At 41.8% G+C, this 17,697-nt stretch overlaps 1 protein-coding gene across 3 annotated transcripts in view; it reads left to right on the forward strand.

Moving 5' to 3' along the window:
• Positions 1–1,826: 1,826 nt before the first annotated feature.
• LOC112562921 overlaps positions 1,827–17,697 on the forward strand; it is a 37,744-nt gene continuing 21,873 nt past the window's right edge. The window contains exons 1-2 of one of the 3 annotated variants that reach the window (XM_025236530.1): positions 1,827–1,985; positions 2,223–2,519. The gene's annotated coding sequence lies outside the window, so the exon portion shown is untranslated. Of the gene's footprint in view, positions 1,986–2,222; positions 2,520–5,867; positions 5,886–13,560; positions 14,196–17,697 lie in introns of those variants that run through there. The other 2 variants (XM_025236533.1, XM_025236532.1) reach the window with 2 other exon arrangements.

Genomic DNA, 17,697 nt, shown 5'->3' on the forward strand with positions numbered 1-17,697 from the left:
TTACACTCTTTTGATTACAGGCGTTGTCCTTGCATTCGATGCATGTGATTGGCAAATATTTGACCAGCAGATGAAGTGTGGCATGGCTGTGGTCCTCCCGACATAAACGGTGGCGGATGTCCCTGCAGGAAGGCGAGAATAAAGAGGTCGAACGGCATTGTGGGAAATACAAAAATAATGACGACATGTCAGGGCTCGCGCGGTCTCACTCTACTCTCCCTTGTCACATGTCGGCATCGCTTAACTCTTTTCAGAAATCATTTATCTCCCCTTTGTTTGTGTTTATCATCTGTTTTGTTTCTATTTTTCTTTAATATTTTCCAGCCTGGAAAGCAATTAGAAAGAGCTCATGCTTTTAACTTCTATAAACAAACAAAAACAAACTACATTTCCTCCAATTACTAATTACTAATTACTATTCCAATTACTACCTCTTGTATATTTTCTAAAATTTCCTCTCTTGACTGAGTCATGCATTTTTTTTATTATATCTTTTGCTGTTTATTTTTTTTCTTTGGGATAAAATATAAAAAAGAACTCTGTCGGCATATCTTATTACCAGTATTAATAGAAAAAACCGTTGTCTGCCTGTTCTTATTTTTGTCAGTTATTCTTTCTCTTCCGCTCCCTATCTCAGGTCATGTTTTTGTATGTATGTGTGTGAAAGAAAGGACAGAAGGAAAAAAATAAAGGAAGAAAGAAAGGATGAATATAGGAAGAGATGCAAGCTGCTTTTGGTGAGGGTTGCAATTATAGGGTGCACATGCAGGGGTCCAGTCTAAGGGGTAAAATTGCGGGAGGATTGCTGCACGCACCCTGGATGTGATGCCGTGTGTCTGGAGGAGGGACTCGGCACGATCATGTCAAAACTCTCCATCACAGACTGTAAAGGTCAGTGAGTGTTTCTCTGGTTTTGTCAAAGAGTTTCTGAATTTCTAAGGTTCCTACTTGTCAATTGTAGAACTCCACGACCATTGTAATAAATATAATTACTGATCTTTCACCCTTAAAACCCATCTCCCCACTTGCTAGGGACTGTAATGACTAACAGTTTCAGCAGTTGTGATTGTTGATGACAAGGATCATTCTTCCAAAATACGACTGACATTCACCTGGCAGGAACTGTTTAAATCGTCTATTAGGCCTTGTCATTAGAAACATTGTTCAACCTCACATGAAAATTAAAAAAAAACAAATATTAGAAGTGTCCGCTCGCTGGCTTTGTCGTTATTGATAATAAAAATTATTGCGAAATAAAGACTAATTTCTGGCAATAACCTCAGGACCTGTTGTTACCTGCTCTAATGCATTTTCCTTTGTTAAGATTAACTTTGTCTTTGAAGACAAAAATTATTGGTTCACCTCCGCTTCCCACCCTCTCAAAAAAATTAAATAATGTGGCAGGTAACTTGTCAACTCACTTCATCACTCAACCTTTTGTATCCAATCAAAAAAAAAAAAAAAAATCCAAAACAAAACTAAGCTAAATCGTGCTACTTTGATTTTGAGGCCCAGTTATTTGAGAGTTTTCTTTGACCGGCTGTGAAAAGGATCAAATGATGGGGAGGAAAAATAGCCGTTTGCTAAGCGAAAGTGTTCTTGTCAAGGGCTCAAGCATCCTCTGTAATTGTCGCTCCCATTTCTTTACAGCGGTTTGAGATTAGTCCTAACGGTCATAACAGTATCAATATTTTCCTTTCTATCCCAGGCTTTTTCGAACTTTCTGTCGAGAAACCTTGTCCCCCTCCTTGCATAGCAGACCATCGACCGGCGGCGGTCTGCGCATGCGTGTGCGAGTGGCTAGCTGTGCCAGCGCGCGGCGAGGGCAACGGGAGGCAGGGGGCGCGGCGAGCGGGCTGGGGGCTGACGTAGGAGGGGGCTACGGTGAGGACGTGGTTGTCTAGAGAGAGAAGTTTGGTTCATGTCAGTAGGTTCACATCTTAGCAACGCCCCGCAAGGCCTGTCATCACCCTGGACAGTCGATGGTGTGTATATATGTATGTAGGTGTGTGTGTGGGGGGGTATGTTTGTACGTGTGCGTGTGTGTGTGTATATTCGTGGGAGGGGGTTGAAATGAGGAAGCAAGTAGTCGGCGTGTATGTGCGTCTGTGTGCATGTGTGTCTGAGAGAAAGAGAGAGCGAACGAGTGTTTGAGTGAATACCATAGTAAGAATTATCGCTCGCAACATAAATTTTGTACACAAAGAAAATTTTTGTTCTAGGTGCGGACAACATTATGCATCTCACCTCTGTGACTTCCATCGAACCCTCAGGAATCGCTACATTCTTGGGAGAAATGGCCAGCCGCTGGCGACAGGTGGGTCAAAGGTGATGCTAGTGTCTCATCTCTACCATCGACAGGTGTGAATAAAGCGGAGACGAGTTCCGTACATGAACGGAGTTTGAGAAACTGTGTGAGACATTGAGAGTTTCACCTGTTTCAGCTGTCAAAAATATTTCTGTTCATCCAAGGTGTGGAATACTGTGCATAAAAACCTGACAGAAATTCAGTTTTTCAGGTAAGATGACATTTTGTGTTATTATTTTTAAGGATAATTCTAGTTTTAGCGTACTTTTTCTCTTTTTTACCGTCTTTTACTGTCAGAAATATTTTCCAGTAGGAGACAAAATTTCCCGGTTGCTAAGGAAAATAATTTCTCGAATTGTCGTTTGTATTTAAACTATGTTCGAGTCAAGCGGCCTCTTGACAATTAATCTACAATGCATGTTGTATACAACATCCTTCTGGGACAAGTGTCTGCCCAAACCCAATGAAAATAAATGATCCATCCGTAATATTTCTTGAAAAAAATAGTACAACTTATTGTGGTAGTAAAATAATAAACACAAATAAATAAAACATTTAGCCACAGACGTGATCGATGAGCGTTTGAAGCCCTTGAGTGCACATTGCATGAGAACACTTACATTTCCTTATTTACAGTTATTTTTATATTATTCAAAAGGAGATTAACAGTGTCATGGAACATGCATAAATCCGTGAAATTAATAGATTGGTATATTAATACACAACAACAGTAGTACAGATAATAACTGGAAACAGATTTGAAGTAAACGTCTTTCTAACCCTTAGTAGCAAATGCAGGGTAAGGCTTGATATTATCATAATGTAAATAACCACATTGAAAATGTACACACTTCTGCATTCACGCAGAACACCTGTAAAAATAAGCTCTTCGTTCTTGTTTTTTTAAAAATAAATAATTAGTCAACAGCTATTCAGTAAGAGAGGATACGGGAAACTATCTATTGTTTAAAAACAAGAAGCTAAGACAAGTGTACTTGATTGTATGCCTTTGACATGAACTATTTACAAAGTTTACAAAAAATATGACAACAATGATATTTTTTAAGGTTGAGTTAAAACTCAAAAACAACAAGCTACTTGGAAATGTGTTGGATGAAATCAGTTCTCGTACTGCAAGGAAGTAAGGAAGAGAAACCCCCGAAATCATATCAAAATAATGTCAAAACATGTTGTAATCGTAAACTGTAAACAGTATGCATCAACAGTCAGCTGAAGACAGTTTTACGAATAATAAACTGCAGAGAGTGTACATGAATACAAGTACCTCTGTTCACATTCATGTCTTTGTCTACGCTAGTCTTATATCTTTGCGACAGACTGAGAAAGGTAGAGAGGCAACAGGCGACAGAAGTGTACGAAAGAAAAGGAGATAAATGAAAGCAAAATAGAGAAGGCAGAACATCTCAATTACCACACTATTTTTTCACAGATTTCACAGATTCTTTCTTCCCCTCGCCTTCCGTGAAGAAAAAGGACAACTTGGGGTTAAACTTTCAAGGTTTGTTTTGCTCGTCGAAATTAGTAAACTAAACAAGAATTTTTTTTCTTGTTTTTATTCTTTGTATGTTTGCATATTCTACACTCTTGAGTGTTCATTATATTTTGTTGTTATCTATCAACAAGATAAAAAGTAACTATAAGAATAATAATAAAAAAGGAGAAATGTAGCAGGCATTTCAGCAAGAATAATAAAATCAGAGAAATTTGAACCATTGATTCAAGAAGTTGATATCAGACCTCAGACCTGCTGAGGCTAAAAATTTTCTTTATTGTGCGCCACAGAGTTAGGATGCAGTTTTGTAATATGTTACTACAGTCGTCTTCAGAGTTTTCTGTGTGCAGTGCACAAACTTTCCCTATGAACGTGTTCACAAAAGAAAGGAACATAGTTCGTGGGTAAACATAAGGTTATGATGTGTAGACACACGTCTACCCGGGGTATGATTTCTGTGCAAAAGGACTCGTCAATCATGCCATAACACTTCTAGAATGCTTCAATCCCAAATTATTATGGATAAACATAGTGTTATCTGGGCTAAACACACGTCTGGAATACATAAACACAGGTTTACCATGATAAACGCAGTTTGTCTAACGCGAACACTCGTCTATCAGGTGTAGACAAATATTGTATCATGCCTTTTTTTCTACCCGTAAGCAAACAAAACAAAAAAAACAAAAAAAATGTCACGTTCGTGGTTATTGTTTACGTTTGGTGCTGCCCTTCACATTTCTGTTCACATTTCTTGCTGTTCATGGTCACTGTTGCTGTTCACATAGAAAGCTCATATCGCGAAAGTTGTTGGCTGCGTGCTATTTCGATGGAGTTCAGTCCCGGGAGGCGTTTGTTCTTTGTTATTTGTTCAGCAGTACATACGACTGTTAAATGTGTGTATGTATCAGGGCATATATATAAGAAGTGTGCTTACATACATTTCAAGTACGCATGTTCAAAATCCCAAGGGATCCTATGCTACAAATTAAAATTAAGAGTTCGAGAAGGTAAAATCTTTTCTTCTGTCACCAAAGAATCCGACAATCAGTAAAAACATATATTTAGTTTTGGTTATTGAATCCAACAGAAATGGATCTGGCGATTTCTAATATTTCCATATTTGCAAAGCTCCTATTTTACAATATCTGCTACAAATTAATCGCAGCATCACGAGAATGTAAAAATAATATTAAAAGGAATGCATACAAGCTCAAATCTGTCTAAAAATATTGATAACATTCCTGGAGTAAAATAGTTGATCCGCTTATGCCGAGCTAGAAAAAACGAATCTTTTCAAATCAGACACAGTTCCCAGGAAAAAAAAATTATCTTGAACATTTGTTGGCGGTTTGCTGTGCAGCGTGTAGTGAATACATTTGTGAAGCTTTGTGTAGCTATCAGGAGTGAAACTGCTCAGTCTCTTATCTGTTTCGAAAATGTGAGAACGGGGAATATTGACCCTTAGAAACTGCTCCGACTACCCCTACCCCATCTCCCACCCCAGTCAAGAGAAACATTGCAAAAAATACACAGACACATTAAAATAAAACCATGCAAATTATTCGTCTGTCTGTTTCTTGTCTTCTGGCGAGACCCTCCCCATCTTGCTGAAACCAGTCCTTTACTATCCTTCCTTTCTTTTCTCCTCTTTCTCTCGTTCTTTTTCTCTCTCTCATTCTCTCATTCTCTCACATTCTCCTTCTGTCTCTTCACCCATTTATTCCTTCCATCCCGTCGTCTAAGCCGAAGGTTAGTCAAGAACAACAAACCACACCCTTACTTCCCATTGGCTATCCCATAAACGTCAATCATTCCCTTCGTGACGCTTATTTTCAATGACGTCAGCGCCTGACGCTTACTGTTGCTAGAGTTGCGCGAAACGCGGGAGTTATCGTCCCTTGCTCGAGGCATGTTATGGTTATAAATGGCAAACAGCCACGTGACAAAGTCCAGACCAGGACAGACTGCATGCTGGTTAAAATTAATCGTTGTGCAAATATCCGAGATCTCCATATTGCTCTTCGAGATGGCAGGGAGGACATGACTGCAGTCGTGTGAGTTGTAAGTTGTGCAGAATTAAATATAAATAAATATATTATGCGTATCTTCAGTTGCGCAGGTGTATATCATGTAAATAATTATCCGGAGATATATTTCATATACATGTGATTAATTTGCATAGGTATTTGCATATTTTAGCTTGCATTCACATCTACCCGTCCTGAGCCTTTCGACTTCCAAAGAAGCAGATCGTAGCAGCAAGTCGTGTGCAGAAAGACGGCGCATGCGTGTTGAATGCAAATAATTGTTTTCAGTCCTTGGAAAAACCGCTACTATTCCCCCTCCATCCCCATTTCCTCTTTCTTTCCTCCTCCCTTCCCTCTACCTGCCCAGTAATTACAGCCCCCACCCACTCAACGGTTCTCCGCTGCACTACCTCCACCCGTCCTCACCCACCGGTAACGCCGTCACTTCACGGGTAGACCCTGGTAATGTTTGTAATGCCCTGCTGAAGGCCGGGGAAAGTATTGTCTGCGTGTATCTGGGAGTAATTACCGTCTTCTGGTGCGCCCAGGATAATGCCAAGGTGCCTGCTTATTCCGTCTTGTCATTATTTTAAAATGGATCCGCTGGGTCGTCGCCGGCACCATTAATGAGGCTTATCGCGTGAGCCATGACTGTTAAGATCGAATCATCAGATTATACGCGAATTTAAAAGACAGTGCTCCTTTTTTATTCCCTCTCTCTTTCTCTTACTGGCCTTTCTTTGAACATGGAGCGAGTGTGTTTCAGTACGTGTGTGTGCGTGCGCGTGTGTGAATGAGTGTGTGTGGATGTGTGAGGAGGTATATATATAGGATATACAGGAGGTGTGTGTATATATATATAGGATATACAGGAGGTGTATCTGTATATATATATAGGAGGTAAACTATAGGAATAAGTGTATATGTTGATAGGTAGGGGAGGTAAGCTACGAGACTGAATACATGTAATGACGATAGATAGGGGAGGTAAGCTATAAGACTAAATGTATATGTTGAAATAAGTGTATATATATTTATTTTGATAGGTAGTGGAGGCAAGCTATGAGACTGAGTATATGTTATGACGATAGGTACGGGGAGGTAAGTTAGAGAAGCAACTGTATGTTATGTTGATAGGTGGAGCTAGTGATATAGGGTAAGTGTATGATACGTCGATAGGTTGGGGAGGTAGGTCATAAGAGTAAGGTTATGTATCGGGTTAGGTATGGAAGTAAGTGTTTGCTCTGTTGAGAGGGAGGGAAGAGGGATCAAAGTGCGAAAAGGTGAAAAGCAGAAGAGTTTGTGATGGTTTGTAACGGGTGGACAGGACAGGGAAGGGCACGGCAGCTGGAATCCTCTGAGAGGGTGATGAGTCACTGACAAGAAAACAAAATGTACAGGATAAAATATACACGCACAGGGTCCGTTAGCTTACTACGTCATCATGAGGCATTAACGGACAAACTTCTAAAGAAGACAAAGTTGTTGCCAACGCCAAAGATTGGGTGTGGGTAGCAGGTGCGCTGGCAGCTCCAGCAGAACACAATATCACAAAAAACATCTCAAACCTGCTGAGCATTCAACACGTATTTTTTGTTTTGAAGTTTAAATTACAATGAAAGGAGTCGAAAAAAAAAACAAAGAGAAAAAACGACCTCACTGTTCAACGTCTTTTACACCAGCTCGCCGGTCACGTGATGGAGAAGGATGCATGAAGGACTAGAATGAAAGAAGAAGAATGTTGTGGAACTAAAGAAGAAGGAAGACAGTGAAGAACAACTTAATCCAGAACTTATTTTCTCTCGTGTGATAATACTATTACTGATAATTGTTGTATTCATTCAATCTCTTCAGAAGGGACTTACAGAGCTATGTTTGAAATTTGCCCTTGTTTACTGATCAGCTTCATGAAAATTTATTATTACTTTACGGTGTAACAATAACGACAGCTTAATGAACATTTCGATAATAGAAGGATGCTTCAGCATCCCTGCATCTGATGCTGGTTGCTTTAGTGAAATGGAAAATTAAAGAAACGGAGGAAAAAACTCTGTTTTCTCTCTCTCTCTGTAGGGGATGGGAGATTGAAGGAAGGGGAGACAGACGACATAATTCAGCCCGACAGGCCCACAGACTTGCAATACAGGTACAAACAAACACAGACGCAATTTCAAAACAAAACACCCAAACATCAAGAAGCAGGCAGGCAAGCTGACATAAACAGGTATAAAAGAGAAACGCTTAAAAGTAGAGCGGTTACAACATCAAAGGACAGGCATGGAAGATGGACCGATGGAGCAACACATCAAAAACAAAAAAAAACAACAAAAAAAAAAAATATGGGTGGGAATTGTGTCTTGCAGAACGACTCCTTTTTCTCGATCCACACTGGCAAAATATCACAAAACTTTAGTTTTAATTCTATTTTAGCTTTGTCACGAAGACCAGCCAGAATTTCTGCGTTTGCCTCTTGCAGTAGTAATCATTGAAAGTGAAGCCTTCTAGATACCCATGTCTCCCTATTTTAGGGCTAGAGAAATCTTTCGCAGTCACGAAAAGGGAAAAAGATGTATTGACACATCTGTGTGTATTATCAAAGTGTTCTTGACAGGGTAAGCTGAAGGGAGTTAATCAATGCTTTCAAAAACAAAATGTCGGGTTCAGTTGGGCAGGAACTTTATTGAGAAGACGGATGGGTGAGCTTTATGGAGTGAACACTCTGTGGACATTGCTTGCGAAGTAAGCTAATGTCCCTACGGTTAGATGGCGACAGCATCGTTTGTCTGTCTTGTCCGTCTTCACTTTTCTTGGCACTTGTAGAGCTAAGTGTGTTGCATAATTTAAAAGCTTGATTGCCTTTTTCACACAGAGCTGTTGTGTCTTGGCCCACGTCTTTCTCCGCCACCGACTCCCCACACAATGCATCCAATGTTCTCGAGTAATTTAATTGTGATTTATTTTGACCTCAACTACAACAAAACAATTGATAGTCATTAATAATTTATGAAGTTTAGGTTAAATAAACACAGGAATCATACAATGAAGCAGGTGTGGTAAATACACCAGACCTTGACAACTGATATTAACTTGGATGGCTTAAACAACAACAACAAAATCAACAACATTCACACCACTCTATGGCTTTTTGTGTAGGAACATCACTGAAATAATAGATGAGAGTCAAACAAAAGCAAACTAGGAAAACAAAACATCCAAATCGACAATACATAAAGAATTGACGAGCTTTGAGAGTTGCTTCCCTTCCCTTCTGATGGGAGGAGAGATGGGTTGAGGCGGAAGTCCGTCTCGTTCCGCTGCTACTGCAAGTAATTTGCATTCTGACGGTGTCACGAGCAAATGGGTGGCTATAAAATGTTAAACATCACGTGACAATGGCCGTTACGACTTCGGCGGCGCGTTCGGAAGAACATACGGCTTCTTTATTCATGAGCCGGGGCCCATCGACGTGCGTGAAACGGGCGTTCCATCCGGGTAGTCAGCGATACTCTCGCGGTTATAGTGTTAGCGCGCTCGTCTAGGAGGGGGAGGGGAGGGGATGTGGAACGGTAGGGGTGGTAAGAGAAAGTGAAAAGCGATTGTGGGAAGGTGAAGAGGAAGGGAGAAGAAGTTTTGAGGATTGAAGATGAGTGACCCTTCTGTGGACAACGATATATCAAATGTAGGTTGCTGATATCATGGCATGCCAACGCATGACCCTAAAAATGCAGTACACAGAATCTATACATACACAAACAATAAATAAATAATATTTTCAGGTGCTTAGTCGATGCGTGAACCTTCACAAGAAGCTGTCCCCCGAGAAAAGTGAAAGTTTAACAACTCACTCCCCTACGGCCACAGTGTTTCAGGACTAGGTCTTCTACCTTAACTTATTTTTAGTTTACTCTTACCTGGTTAGACGGCTGATTTAATAGGTTGGAAAATGCTCCCTCTTTCTGGTGATTATTGCATTGTGGGTTGGTGTTTGTGTTGGGGTGTGGGGGGTGTAATGAAGGAGAATGAGACCTTACAGCCCACAAAGCCCCCTGACGCCCACATCTCCCACCACCACTCACATCTCCATTAACGAATGTCACATACACAGAAATCATTTCTCGTGCCCCGAGACCTAAACGAGAACCTTTCGCTTTCTCACTGCAGTGATGACGTCACCAACAGGTAGCTTCCTCTCTCCCCACCCGCCACCCCCCAAACTAAATCAGGCTTCGAAAGAAACTTTCAAATTTAAAGAACGGTGTTTTGCTCTGCCTATCTTCACGTGTTTGTGTGTTTGTATTTGTGCTGCTGTTCATTTGTGTTTTGCAGCAAGGGGAGGTCATTTCATGATGTTATTCTAAGAATGCAGATTTGCACACCTGCGCCTGTTGTCAAGGGGCGAGCTAACCTGCTAGCACTCGATGATCCGCTTGGAGGTTATTTTTATCAGGATCGTGAATTGTCGTTTTATTGGAAAGCCCGCATGCATTTGTGACCTCCGTTCGTGCATGAATTTTTCTGTCCGTCCGTGTGTCTGTGTGTGTGTGTGTCGAGAGTAAAGATTCCACCGTTGTTGTCGTGCATGTCTCATGTCTCACGTTTAGTTTTTCTGTTTTGCGCTTCAAGCAACACCTTCCATTCTAGAGCCAATAAACTCCGCGCAGATAAACACAAACAACGGGATTTAGTGCGTCCACAGACTCTGTCTTGACAGCTGCCGTGACTTCATGCACCAGCAACACCACGACATCGACGACAGCACGACTCCATTTTGAATGTTTCCAACCATGTGGCATACAGTTGAGAGAGTTCAGTACAGTTAATTCTAATTAACAAGCAAAATAGCTTAACTTTCTTTTTGTGATGACCTGCCTCTAGACTTACTTCCCCTTCATTCTCTCTCTCTTAGATTACCTCCCATTTTCTTTGTCGTGTTACGTCCTTCTCCTCCTACTGCTTTTTATTCTTTTTATTCGCTCTTCTTTATTTTCTTCTGTGTTCCCTCAAGAACTTTACGGTAAGTGGCACTATTATCTCTTTCAAGCCCTCACTATCCGCTTTGAATAACTTTCACCCAAACTTTCCACCACCCCCTAGCCCCCGCCTTCCACCCATCCTCCCCACCTCAAGCTTCCTGGGTCGTCTGGGGAGTTCGGGGGTCAACGTATTTCATGCGCCAACGATAGCGGAAAGGGAAATTAATTTTGTGCGCTCATTCTTTTTAAAAAAAGCTCCGAGTCCGTGATAGAAAACCACAAGCCTGTTGTTGTCCGTGATTAATTTTTGAGCAGCGGTGTTCTCATTGCGTGGAAGAAAAACATTCAGCGCCTGCGGAACGCTGGCAGGAACACCCCGATAAATACCGTCTGCAGTCTCTGAATGGAGCGACTCCATATTCCCAAACGGGATAATCTTCGAGCAAACAGAGTTCTCTGCCCGCTTTTGCCTTTGAAGTGGCGCGGCTGCGCCATTTTGATAATCGGCACGCTTAGTAGCCGGCAGAGCAGGGTCCAGATTGGTTCTCCATCTCATGGAGAAACGCTGGCGAGAGTGCTTACCCTTGGCAGGAAAGACTGGCGTCTGAACATGGCGTGCCAGCCGGGCGTGGCGGTCACGATTGCTGGAGAAATTACCACCGTGACGTCACCAACAGGAAATTAAAATGGTTTTATTTCCCCTTCAACCTCTCTCCATCTCTCCTTCTCTTTCTACTTCTTCCTTCACCTCCTCTGTGTGTTTGGGTGTTTGATAAGGACCACTGGGATAAATCATTATTTTCAAGCGATTCACGACAAGAGGACTTTGAAATGATGTTCACATCCTTGTAAACAATGTTTATGTCTTTAACCGACATTTATTTCTATATTCAATGCTCACTTCTCTAAATAATGTTCACGTTTGTAATTGAGACTGGACTGAGCTTTGCTGTCATACCACATGTGATGAAAGCAGATGAAGAACCTGGTCGCGGACTGTCGTCCAATGATGAATGAGGTCTTCGCAGGATTTCTTTTCAATCATTGCACTTCGGCGAATGTAATTCTCATAAGTTACACAAAATTAGAGATTTTAATCGGCTTAACATTGTTCAGTATTCCAGCCATCCATAGTTCTATGAAACGAGATTAGCCCCGCCGGTAGAAATTACAAGGTGTGCTCGCCATTGGAGGGTGAGTCTACTCTTCTCCGCCGAGTCGTTGCCGCGCGCCGCTGGGGTTGTCCGCATCGCTGCGTCGCCCGCCAGTAGATGAAAGATCACCTGCCGCATGCCACAATCAGCTCCACCTGGCGGAAAATTGTTCTTCTCAAGCACGTGAGAGCTGCATTCAGGGACCTTATCGCCGGGGCTGCCTCCAGGTCTCATTTCTAGTGCAGCGTGTCAGACATGATAAGATAGAGGCGACCCCTGCAGGTCAACACCGTATGTCACCAGTTGCACACTATTCTTCCCTCTGTTTTTTTTTTTTTTCTTCAGAATTTTCTTCACAAAAAAAAAAAAAAAAATCTGCCTGGTTGAACATCTATTAAAAATTCAAAATAAATCATTTAAATTCTTTTATTCGTTTTATGTTTTCAGCACATTGCTTAGTTTGTCATTTGTCATGTGAACACTGTTCATGTTTGTCACGTGTCATCTGTTTGATTATGCTTGTCTTTTTTGTATCGGCACTCGATAGTTTTTGGAATGAAATGCATCGAACTCACTCCCACGCTTGGAAATAATATTAATTATTGTTTTGCTCCTGTTATCATTATTATAATCATAGTCGTATATTTTCTTTATTTGTACACGTTCTTCAATAAATAATTAAGATAAAATACTGCAGGGGCAGTTAATCATAATCATTCTTGTTAATCATTCTTGTTAGTCCAATACACCAGCTACCAAGCTATGGAAATTCAAGAACATATACAAGAATGTAATTTTATCTCTCTATACGTCTTCACTCCATCCGGGAGCTTTCCCTGGACGTGTATGTCATTGGGAGAGGGGGAGATAATACACTTTTCAACTCTCAGGTGAGGCTGGTTTTGATGATTCAATGATTAGGTGCTACCCATGGGTGACGTTGACTTCAAAATTTAATAAGCTAAAATGGACTTTTTGTAGATAAGTACATTCAAAAATATACAATTTTCAGTGTTATTAAGCATTGCTGGATAGATAGATACTGAACACCATAACGGAGTCAGAAAGATGTACCTCAGAACATAAAAAAAGACATAAAAGCAAGCCAGAGCATCGGACCACACGAACAGACCAGGTGGACGGACAATGGAAGCCGGTCTACCGTGTTGATCCCCGCTGTTACAACTGACAGAAAATACTGTGCATCATATTGTGCATCCTGACTGAAAAACCAATTAGTTCAGTAGAGTAAGAACACGACAGACATGGAGGAGGATCTCGGGGTTGGGTTGGGGAGAGGACCGAGCGACAGCAAGTTCTGCCTGAAAAGGGAAGTCATCCGAGGCCAGAATATATTGACGATACGTCAACACGAGATGGGCAACTGCTTTTGTTGCACCTGTCGCTCATATCAGTCTGAATACCTGTTCAGTAGGTGTGAAGTTATCTTGGTTCAAACCTTGTTTACTGGTGTTGAACAATAACTAACACATTGCTTCGCAAGAGGGACACTCAACGAAATAAACTTCAAAAAACCGCAGAGAGAGAGAGATAGAGAGGGAACAACACTGAGAGACGGAGATATTAAGAAATCAGAGTTTGTTTTTTGTCACCTCTCTTTACACCTTGGTGGGAGCCAGGGTGTCACAGTCTGACAATAAGTCGGGTGACAGCCTGATCCTCAGCTCCTCTCCATTGAAGTCCCTCCGTCCGTTGCGCCTAAAATAGAATGTTTTGTGACGATGCATGGGAAAGTCTCTGTACGCAGGGGTAGGTCGCTACCAGGACCGCAGCAAGGTTTTAAAAGCTTTCTGAACTCGTAAAGCTCGAGTCATATTGTGAATTCCGGATCGTTTTCAGGTGAGTTATTCGCCCACCCGACTCCGAGCATAGAGCGTGGGAATCGCGGGGTGTTTTGTGAGTAGGTATTACAAACAAGGTTGTTTATCATTGCCCATGCTCACCCATCGTTCAGCTCGATTGTTGGGAAGTCATCGTTCATTGGTGGTTAGTGTTTTACGAGTCAGCAGCTACGGTTACATCATGGCAGTCTAGTCCAGGTGCTACATCCAGAGAGAAATGACATTTGCTGTGGTCGAGGAGAGATTTGAACCTGAAGCCCACGATCCGCACTCTTGATGATAAACACTTTACCGCTGAGCCATCGGAGCCCCTGGATTATTATGGGGGTTGTCTTCGTGATCATCTGGACCTCAAGTAAGTGGTAGTCCATTGTGTATCTATAGCCCAGAGATAGTTTCTGTGTGAAATGCATATTAACGAGTATACACGTGTATACAATGAACTTAAACACACATGCAAACATATATGTGTACAAATACACAGACATGTAAGTACACTTATACATTCGCATAACCGACATACTGACGCTACGCATATCAATAAAATATATTTACAAAAGTATGTACGTACGAACATGGAAATTTTTCTACCCGGTGCACTGAACACTACTGTGAATACCATAAGTTCAAAGATTCAGGAGAACAAGTATTCACACACACACATGCGCGCGCGCGGTCACGAACTTATGTTATTACTTATTATTTGCAATTGAATAGAGCAGGCGTGAATGCACCTTGATTCACACCTTGTTTCCAGACATTGTATACAGGTGGGCAAAATTCTCTCACTTTCTGATTCTCATCCGCTCAACACATATAATAGAAAACTACCGACTGTGTGTTTGTTTATGTCACGGTGAATGCAAATTCGAGGGCTTTGCACAGCCAGGTGCGTGAGAAGGTCTTGGTGTTTGCACGTCAAACACGCCGCCTAGCGGCTCATCGCCAAACTAAACAGTACAACTTCGTGTAGCGAGTCTTCTGCGTGAACTGCTCGTTTTTTTCTTCAGTTTTTTTTTTCTGTCTTCAGACTTCAATGTTGCTTATTTTGTTTATCTGTAATTACTTCATATTTCTTACTCTGATTTTTAATTTGCAATAAATATCTAAATATCGTAATTAAAAAAGTTTTGTAACTTTGATATGGAGATGAGATGAAAGCGGCCAAGAGGTAGGCGACTGGGTTGTCCTCTTCCTGTACCATTCTCTACACTTGGACACAGCTGGAGCATCCCTTCATGTCCATCATTGCTGACCACACTGGGAGGGGCAGTAGCCCTTCTCGGTTCTGTCCAAACAAAGAGTATTCCTGGGGACCGCAGATCAATGTGGTTGCAAACACGTCCCGATGTTGGTTGATAATGCCAAGACCGAGGGCCACCTCTGTACACAGACGAGAAAATATTCAGGAGAAGACTATGCAAAGAGAAACCAGCATTCGTCACTCGTTAGCCTGAAAATAATGGATTGTTTTCCTTCGTGGTGCCAATCAAACACTGTCTGTACAACCAGATGTATCTAATTATTTACCAAGGACTGCAGGGCGAGGTGAAGAAGAAAAAGAAGAAACATAACAAGAATAAGAAGGGGGTGTGATGAAAAAAAAATGTAAGACTTAGGATGTAACCAAATGTTACATCACGTTGACCTGTGTGACGTCCTGTTTCTCCTTCTTATACTAAGGTTAGACAGTTCCAAACTCACGGGAATCAGTCAAGGCAGCCAACCCTGTAAACAGATGCCACATGGAGAGAAAGAGCAGCGGTCCAAGACGGGAGTTGAACCCAGGACACTCAACCTTCACAGTATTGATGGCAGGCGATAACCATTCCGTCACCAGACCGCCCGCAAAGCAAGAACTACCATTAAAAAGCAACAAAGTCGAAAGAGAAGAAACCGAAGAAGAAAGTAAGAGAGTCAAGCAAGCATGAAAATATTTTCAGGTTAGTAAAACAGACGATGTGTTGCTGTGACCCACGTGACACCTGTTTCTTCACATGAACACCAGACGGAACGTCCCGCTCCAGTTGTCAGCGGGAGTACAAGGGCCATAACTCAAGGCAGAGCAGTCTTGTGTTTGTTGACGACGACAGCCATTAACCAGACGACTTTTGCAGCAATCGTTCAATGACAACCTTTGTACATGCAGCCCTGCTTTCACAAGCAAGCCACTTGGTGTCATACAAGCGGTTTCGCTGGTACAACATTTTATTTCAATATTAATGTAGTCGTCGTCACGCTTGTTGGTTGTTGGCCTTCGTCCAACATCGGAGGACAACTCTGTTCTTTTCATGCATGATCCGCTCCTTTGCTCGCCATTATCAAACAGAAAGTTCTTTTGACACCGCTATCAATAATTATAAAAAAATAATATTCTCCTTAAATATGATATTTAAAGTTATTTAATTATCTGTTAGCACAGAACGCGATTCGCACCTGCGATCAATGAGCGCCGTTAACAGTGTACTACGTCACGTTGGTACACCATTCACAACGTTGCCAAACGTCAACACCAATCACAGCGACAGTTCGTGTTATTCGGACGTTGAAAGTCTGTATTTCTCGTGCTAAAGTAGTAGTTTGGTCATTCTCTCTCTCATTCAATTTTAAGTAAAGTATGGAAGTCTAATTTTCACGTGAACGCTGGATGCAATTTGTAAACAAAGTATGCATGTCTGGAGGCAGTTTTATGGCAGGAAATGCCGGTCATAAATGTCAGGACAGCCTCGTTTTGGAGACATCGTTCGACACATGCGTTGCCTTCACGACATCTGTAGCCACCGTCTCCAGACTTCGCTAAACACAGGCTGAGACATCGACGATAACATCACCCGACCCTCCCCAAGCCTCAGGACCTGGTGTCAAGGAAAGCCATGTGAAAACACTGCGCGGCACCGCGCATAATAATGCACGTGCAATTCATTTCTGGAATACGCATGCGTCTTGAAGGAGGAGGAGGGAGGAGAATTTCAACTTCGCCTCCATCTCTGCCGCCGATGAGATGGGTCTCGGCTGGCATTCCATGAATAAACAATACGGACTGACAACCTTCAGCCCACTAATCACGGTGGTGGGCCTGACCTTTGTGAACTCTCTAACCCTCGCCCTGCCACGTGATCGAGCTGCACACCCGTCACTTTGAATTTAATTTTTATGATAATGATTATGGCGATGATTATTAGAATTCTTTTTCAGTGACAGTTTCAGATTTACAGGAGCGGTCAGTACTGCAGTATGGACGGCGCTGGTATTCATGGGCACTAAGCCGCTAGGGGGCGCGCTGTTCCTGACGGGAAAACATCAACGATAAAGGAGATGAGTTTGTTGGGATCGGTTAAACTCTCTCTGGAGGGTTCTGTCATCTTTATGTAGAGCGGGTGGTTGGGTGGGAGGTTGTGCCTTCCCGGCGTCGACGAAGAAGTCAACCTTTCACTTTTTTCTTTGCTTTGATCGATGAGTCTCCTTAATTTGGATCGCCATGCTTTTATAATTCACCATGACTTCAGTAGAACTCAGCAAAATGGCGACAACAGACTCCTTCCCCCTTTCCTCCTCAAACCCCTCCTAACTGGAAGCGAACTGCAGTTAGACGAGTAACCTTTTATTAGACTTCGTAAAAAAAAAGTGTCTCAGGTTCAAATCTTGCTTCCGGAAGACACTTAAAAGCAAAAAAAAAAAAAAAAAAAAAAAAAACAAACAAACAAACAAGACAAAAGCCTACCAAGCCAGCAGAGATAGATATATAATATATCAAAGAAGGAAAATATGACAATAGAGAAGACATGCCTAACAATCTCTAGCGTTGGTCCATGGTCACGATGACCATCACCAATCAGACCATTAAAAATGTCTCTACT

This window comes from Pomacea canaliculata, linkage group LG4 (genome assembly GCF_003073045.1).
Source record: "Pomacea canaliculata isolate SZHN2017 linkage group LG4, ASM307304v1, whole genome shotgun sequence".
Lineage (NCBI taxonomy): Eukaryota > Metazoa > Mollusca > Gastropoda > Architaenioglossa > Ampullariidae > Pomacea > Pomacea canaliculata.